Here is a 7,981-nt window from a genome sequence, read left to right on the forward strand (position 1 = left end):
AGCGCCCTTAACCACCACTCCACCTCCCGGCCCCAGCAGTTGTTTTAATAGAGACCTCAGAATAAAACAAGGAGTATTAAAAAAAAAAAAAAAAAGCCAAGAAGCTCTTCATTTTGTTCTTATCATAATACTTGTTCACGTTTCTGGTTCTCTCTTTACTGCTAGTGTAAAGAGGAGGGACATTTTGGTAGGGCCCATAGCCTGGTGGGTTTGGGGCAGACACATGATAAGGCTCATTCGGACAACTGCTTGCCTGCAGAAATACTTCTTATACCAGACTGAGTCAGGGGAGGAGGGAGGCAAAGCTACTACGTAGCTTCAAATCATGAAATTGTAACCTACTCCACTCTTCCCTCAGTTTCTCCTTCTTTCTCCAGGAGTGATGACAATGTATGGACTGGTTTCACCTCAGACAGAAAAATAGGAGGGTGTGTCCACTGACCTAAGGAAAATATCTCATGAAAACATGGTTTCCTTTATACAGAGAGGCATATAAAAATACATGTAAACAAGCATTTTTTATTTGAACATTAAATTTTATTGGAACAGAGCATGTGTTCTGTTATACTGGTGACTAATGCCTTTTAAAAATGAGATTTTGAAATGCCATTCTACTTATGTAACTGAGATAAAGAGCTTTTGAAACTTTGTTCTGGTGTGAACCCCTGTAATAATAGCTGATTAGCAGTAAGACAACTTGAGGTGCCAAAAAAATTTTCTTCAGAACCTTTTATTAAGTAGAATAGTGTTTTATTTTTATTTTTATTTTTAAAGGTTATCCAAATGGTTTTTGTTTGGGAAGCCTATTTAACTAGACCTTAAAGTCTTCAGTTTGAAAATATGGGTGTGCAAAAGTATTTATTTGCATGGAGATACCCTGATTGGTTCCTAGTTCCCTATCTAATGTAATCAGTGATAAGTGATTATTCAAAAACATCTACTTAAAAATAAATTGATCTATGAGACAAAGAGGGGAAAAAATCCTGGAATGAAAGTTAATAAACATATCAAAAATTGTTTATTATAAAAGAAAAAAAAAACTACCTTTACTCAACTCTAACTTTCTTACAAAGCCTTGATGATGCCCATAATCCTGATGTACATTTGCACGATGGCTACAGATGAATTCCTAGCTCTTATAATGATGAAGATGAAGATCACATATATAGGAGGACATTTGTTTATGGAATGGCAGGAAAAGCCTAAGAGGCAAAGTAAGTAAAGATACTTCCTAAAAAGAAAAAAATATTTATATTAAAGTGTTAAATGGGCTGAAGTATTTTTCCATGGGAATGGTTTTCTTGTACCATCAAGTGTAGAGACAGCTGAGGCCCTGGAGTCACGGCATGAGCTTCCTGGGCAGAGTGAATGTACCTGAGTTGTGCTGTTTTATCTGAAGTCCCAAGAGGGACTTGGGTTCTCTAGGCTCCCGCTCCTGGCCTCTTTGCAGAGGTGTCTACCATAGCAACATCCCCAACTCCTGGGAGAGCTGGACCTAAGTTGTCTGAGAAAATCTTCCCATTTCCAGATTTAATGGTTCTAAGGTCTGCAAGGTATGTGTGCTGAATTCTAATTATCATAATGCAATCCCAGCACTGATTCCATGGGAAATGCTGGGGGGAGGGAATGACTGGCTCATTCTCAAATTTTTGAAGTTGATGTCATTCAGAGAAATCTCAGTCTTCCCAGATTTTTCCTGATTCTGAGCTAAGTAACCATAAGCCTGATCTATTTCTATCTAATAACATAACAAAACAAAATTAAACAAAACACCCTCCATTTATTGTAGAGTAGGAAAGCTCGTGAGCTCTGAAAGCTGACAGTCCTGAGTTAGAATCGGGGTTCTGTAACTTACCAGCTGTATAAATCCAGGTACATTTGCCTCAGCATCCTTACTTATAAATAGGATATATGGTACTTTCTTTTCTTGACATAGTGAGCATTAAATGAGATATGTGTGGAAATCATCCAGCACGTAGTAGAAATCCAATAAATGTTCATCTTTGTCCTTCCACATCCCTGTTGGAAAACCCTTTCTTTCTTGGATATATCCATACTTTCTGGAGTCTGAAGGCCCCTTAGCAGGCTTATTCACAAAACATTTTCCAGGATATTTTCTGAATTGTCAAATCACAAAGGTAGTGTTTTGATTTCAAATAACTCTCAAGGTTCTTGCAGCACTTTCCAGTCTGAATATCACCCTTCGGGAAAGACAGAGCCCAGAATGGGAGGTCTCTGTGGTATGAGGCTCTATACCTTAACTTACCAAGACCCTTCTTCCTCTTTACAAATCTGTCCTTAATCTCTGGGTTCCTGCTGGAGGGAGGAAAGGGGTTCTATGAATTCTGAGCTTTTGTTTCAAAGACATATTGTGTTAACAGTTGTGTTAACACTAGAGTTTCAGATACAGTGGGACCAAAGGGATATTGTTGGAAGAAGGTGCCTTTGAGAGGGGGTTTCCTGAACCCCACAAATACCACTTAGGAGCTGCCTAGTCCACCTGAATACTGAGTGAAGAGCTCTGGCTAAGGACTTTTGCTGGCTCTACCAGAGAGTGTAAGAAATAGCCATCAATGAACACAAGTCAAATTCAAGGCCCAATCAAATTCAGGCCACTCATTTATCCAACAAGTATTTCCCCTAATGTGTAGGTTTTGCCCATTGTTTCACAGCAACCACTCTAAAGGACCTATTGTTCAGTTTGAGGTTCTAGTTCAGGGTTCTGTGGATGAGTGTAGGTGACCCCCTGGAACTGTGCCCAATAGTGCTTGTGTCTTAGGGCACTTCTGGGGAGAACACCCAGAACTTTGATTAGCTTCTCAGAAAGTTAGGAACCACCTGATGGTTGTGAACTGAATGTTCTCTGTACTCAGCTGGAGACTTCAGATAAAATACGACACAGGTACATTCACTATGCGCAGGAAGCTCATGCCGTGACCAAGCATTGAGCAGTATTTGCAGGACCTTCCTCAACCATTGCTCCCTGGACCATCACTTGGTGACAGACTGCCATTCAGCCAAAGATGAATTCTTTTCCAGCCATCCGGTACTAAGTCACATTCTAGGCTAAAGCTGTAAGAGCTTGAGGTTGGCCATAGAGGACTGTGCTCAGCTCCAACAGCATGTGATCGCCTAGCTTCAGGGCAATGGCTCCTGTCCTCATCAGCGCACCCTGCTTAGTGCTGGCACCCCAGAGGCGCTCAGCTCATGTTCTTGTTCATGGAGTTGAAGGGGAAAAGAGGCTGATCATCATTGCCCCGGCTGTCCAGTATCCATGGGAGACTGGACTGACCTCCTGCAGATACCAAAATCCTTCGTGCTTGAGTTCTTGATACAAAATGGCATAGTATTTGTAGGTAACATGTACCTATGCATATCCTCCTGTATACTGTAAATCATGTTTTAGACTACTTATACTCCCTAATACAAGGCAAATACTATATATATAGTTCTTATACTGTATTGTTTAGGGAATAATGATAAGAAAAATCTGCACACGTTCAGTACAGCTGCAACTCTGTGTGTGTGTGTGTGTGTGTGTGTGTGTGTGTATTTTCAATCAGCAGTCGTTTGAACCTGGGGAGGCAGAACTCACCGATAGGGAGGGCTGACTGTAACATGAGAGCATCACATGCCAAGGGCTCAGGGGCTACAGCTCAGAGCCTAGCAGATGGTCTTTGGCTCATGGCTAGGTGAATTAACCATTAGGGAAAAGTGGGACAGACAGAGCTTGAAAGTACTGGATAGAGTAAGCTCCTTGATTGGGCTGGAGCCGAGATGCCAAATTGGGTTGCGAAGTCAGTGGGTGCCCACTACTCTGTGCCCACCTCACACGAGGAGAGGAGGACCGAATGACTGGCTATGCTACTAACGCATGGCTGGACCCAGGTTCTGTGGGTTCCTCAGCTGAGGCCCCCAGCCTGAGCTCCCCAACAAAGCTCAGTGCTGTCCAGAGTATGCTTTTTACAGCTAAACCATCAGCAGTCTCAGTGGAAGGTGCTCCTGCCTGTCAGTTCTTAGTGCTCACATAGATTGCTTTTGAAGGCTGGCAGGGAGCAGGTCTATAATTATGGAGGCAGCTGATATGCTTTCCCCAGGGGGTCATGTTTGAGCTTATAATGTTATCATTTATAAGCCCCATTCGTTTCTGGTAATGAAATGAAGCAGTGTAGTGTTATTGGATTTGTGATGGGATTTTTCTCCTCTTCCCATTTCACCCTTCTTACTTCCCTTCCTCAAATTTTAACTTTTCTGTCTCTAGCTGATCTCTGGCATTTTCAGTGTTCCTTACCACAGAGGAGACATTCCAGGAAGCAATAAATATTGGAATTCTTGCCTCCATGAGATTCCAATCTCCTTTAAGAAACTAGTTTAAGGACTCAGCAGTTGGTGTAATGGCTATGTTGTTGGACTCCCATGTAGTCGACTGCAGTTCAAGTCCCGGACCCTGTGGCTTAAACTCACGCTGGGCACATGTGTGTGCATGCCCAAGATCCCGAGAGGAGAATGGAGGAGAAGGGATTGAGGTGTGGCCATCCACCCTGGGGAGTGATTTCTCGCTTTCTGTCTGTCAAACTCATGTGCCCTATAGCAAAAACCTCTACAAACAAACAAACAAACAAACCCACAACTAGTTTAAATATCTTTCTCTTCCAGGCAGCCTTCCAGGATTGCCTTTCCCTAAGACTTTGCTTCCTTTGTGATGGTTTTGCTCTTCTGCTGTAGCTGGTCCTAAAAAAAAAAGATTGTGCATATTTCAGGACTCGGACCCTTTAAAGCATCTATTCTTTTTTTGTTTTTAAAGTTGATTTATACATTACTCTATTGCTTCTACAAGAGAGACAGTGGTCCACTCCCAGCCAGCCCCTAGATCACAGGCACATGTGTGCTCAGTGTCCTCAGGGAAGTTTTTCTGGATGAAAACCCAAAAACTTCTCATGTGGGTCACCCTCACAGTGTTACATTTTAACTGCTGAACTGCCAGCTAGCCCCTAGAGCATCCATTTTCTTCTCTCCAGAGTGCTTATCCAGAGCTTGCTGTGGGGAAGACAAGCTGTGCAGTGAAGGATGAATGGTGTGTGCATGTGTGTGTGGTGTGTGTGTGCATGGTCATGCAGCCCAGGCCCCTCAGCCCACTGTCCTGTAGGAATCCAGGCATCCCTGATCAAGACCAGAGGATACTGAAGGCGTCTATGGCCTGAAAGTCCTGAGGACCCTTTGTCTGTGTGAACACAACCTGCAGCCATCCTCAACACACTCCCCGAGGGAAGGCATGGGACTTTCCCTCTGCTTGGCTCTTGGAGAGTGATGGGGTTGGAGAAGCACCAGCCAAGCTGTGGGTTCCCCACTCCATCACATGCCTGCTCCTGAGTGCTGTGCTCAGTGAGGTCTCACCAGCCCCAGGTCCTCCATCCTGACCAGGAGGAGATGGCATTCTACAGAAGGGGTGGGAGTAGCCAAGGCTAACAGGCAGCAGGAGCTCGTTGACACTGTATGGTTTTCGTCACAGATTTACATAGTAATTGCAAAGGGTGCAATTGCTGGCATATTAAAAATTTGACAGTAACAAAACAGAGCTAACTATAACATTACTCTTTTAAATATATCCAATGAAATATAAATACCATAGCAATTCGATACCCACTGTCACCTGTTTAAGAAATAAGCAAGCTTTTTAGCCTTCAGAAATGTTAAATTGTTCTTGTCTCTCCTTGAGCCTGCATTTTCAATCCGCTTCTCCCACAGAATTTCATTCTGTTATATTTTTATGCCTATTATACTCTCTGCAGTAAAAAGTGTGTATATGGAAATGAATTTTATAATCCTCCTATGATCATAAGCTCTGTTAAAAAAATAATTTCTAGGGGCCAGCAGGTGGAGTAGTGGTTAAGGCTCTGGACTCCCACATGATCAACTGCAGTTCAAGTCCCAGACCTGGCAGCCTGAAAATCACACTGGGCACATGTGTGTAGGAGCCCAAAACCCCAGGAGGAGAATGGAGGAAAAGGGATTATGATGGGGCCTGTGGGATAATTTCTTGCTTTCTGTCTCTGTCTGTCTGTCTCCCCAGTGAGCGCACATGCCCTATAGCAACATTTCTGTAAAAAAAATTAATTTCTAAGTTATCCATTAAAATAATTTTATTATGTAATTGATCAAAATGCCATAGATATATATTAATTTTAATAAATAATAAAAATACAATGTTTTTGGAAATGCACCTCTTGATGGAGGGGCTTTCTTTTTTCAGTTTTCGCCTCCATTTAAGGATATTACTTATTGTTAGAATGAAATAGTGTTTACCTTCAATTCCATTCCTGTTTTTCCTTTCTTGTAGATATACAAGAGTACTTCAAAAAAGTTCATGGAAAAACAAAATTAAGGTATGAGTTTATTTTTGTGCAAAAACTTTAAAAAGTCTATGCATAGTAGTAAAACTTTTAAAATCACAGGTGGCCAGCAGTTGGCATGGTGGTTAAGGCACTGGACTCCCACATGGTCAGCCACAGTTCAAGTCCCAGACATGGTGACTTGCTTTCTAACTTTCCCTTTATCCCTCTCTGTCTCTCTCTGGTCAATAAAAAATAATAATAACATATAAAGTTAAATAAATAAATAATTCTTTTAAAAATGTTTTAAAAAATCTTTTTAAATCTATGCACAGTATTTCCAAAATATCCATGTTCCATGAATTTTTTTTTTAATTTAAATTTTTATTGCCATAGGGCACATGCGCTCCCCAGAAAGACAAAGAGACATAGAGAGAAAGCAAGAAATCAACCCCCCCCCCCAGGGAGGATGGTCACACCACAATCCCTTCTCCTCCATTCTCCTCTTGAGATCTTGGGCATGCATGCGCACACTCCCAGTGTGAATTTAAGCCACCAAGTCTGGGACTCGAACTGTGTTTGACTACATGGGAGTCCAGAGCCATAGCCATTACACCAACTGCTAGTCCCCCTCCATGAACTTTTTCAAAACCTCTGGTACATGCTGAGAAAACATGTTTACAAAAAAAAAAAATCAACACAGAAAGAGTTTTTTTTATAGCAGTTATACTCACTTATTTTAGCGTCTTCCTAGTCATATGAGAAAATCACTCTATCATGAAAAATTTTTATTGGCAATTTAATACTGACAATTCAATTAGGTTTTCCATCAATTTAGTTGAATGCAAAGAATGGGAAATCAACTGACAGGGAACGTTTATTTTTTGTCATTGTTTATTCAAAATCCAAATTTTTAGGAAGGATGTTTAAAAAGTTCTACCATTACTTATAGAATGTTATTAATTATATCCTGTCATTTTTTTACATAGACATACCTTTTTTAACATGATAGACACTGAAAGGCTTAGGAGCTAAAAATATTGTTAATTTTTTTTTAAGAGATTTTCACTATAGGGCGTGTGCGCTCGCCAGCCAGCCAGACAGAGAGAGACATAGAGACAGAAAGTGAGAAATCACCCCCCAGGGGGGATGGTCACACCGCAATCCCTTCTCCTCCATTCTCCTCTCGGGATCTTGGGCACACACGCACACGTGCCCGGCGTGAGTTTTAAGCCACCGGGTCCGGGACATGAACCGCGGTAGACTACGTGGGAGTCCAGCGACATAGCCATTACGTTTACTGCTGGTTCCCAAAATATTGTTAATTTTAATATACCTTGCTAATACAACTATTTTTAAAATAAAACGTTTATATTTATAAACACACTCTTGGAGCTCTATATTTAGCATATTCAACTTACGGATTTCGTCCACGATTTAACTTAATTAGTGAATCCCAAATACATGTGAAATGGACAAATTGGTTCTTTAGCCATCATCAAATGGCCAAATTGAATACTCTCAGGAAAAATTAGACTTCATTTCTTTTTTATCTTTTTTCTTTTTTTTTCTTGAGATGTTTTTGCTATAGGGCGCTCACCAGACAGAGAGAGACAGAGAGATAGAAAGTGAGAAATCACCCCCCAGGGGGG

The 7,981-nt window shown here is 41.3% G+C and overlaps 1 pseudogene; it reads left to right on the forward strand.

Moving 5' to 3' along the window:
* Positions 1–282, forward strand: part of LOC102482306 (keratin, type II cytoskeletal 8-like) — a 34,148-nt pseudogene extending 33,866 nt beyond the window's left edge.
* Positions 283–7,981: the final 7,699 nt, after the last annotated feature.

Source organism: Tupaia chinensis, unplaced genomic scaffold (assembly GCF_000334495.1).
Source record: "Tupaia chinensis unplaced genomic scaffold, TupChi_1.0 Scaffold000661_1, whole genome shotgun sequence".
NCBI classification, from domain to species: Eukaryota; Metazoa; Chordata; class Mammalia; order Scandentia; family Tupaiidae; genus Tupaia; species Tupaia belangeri.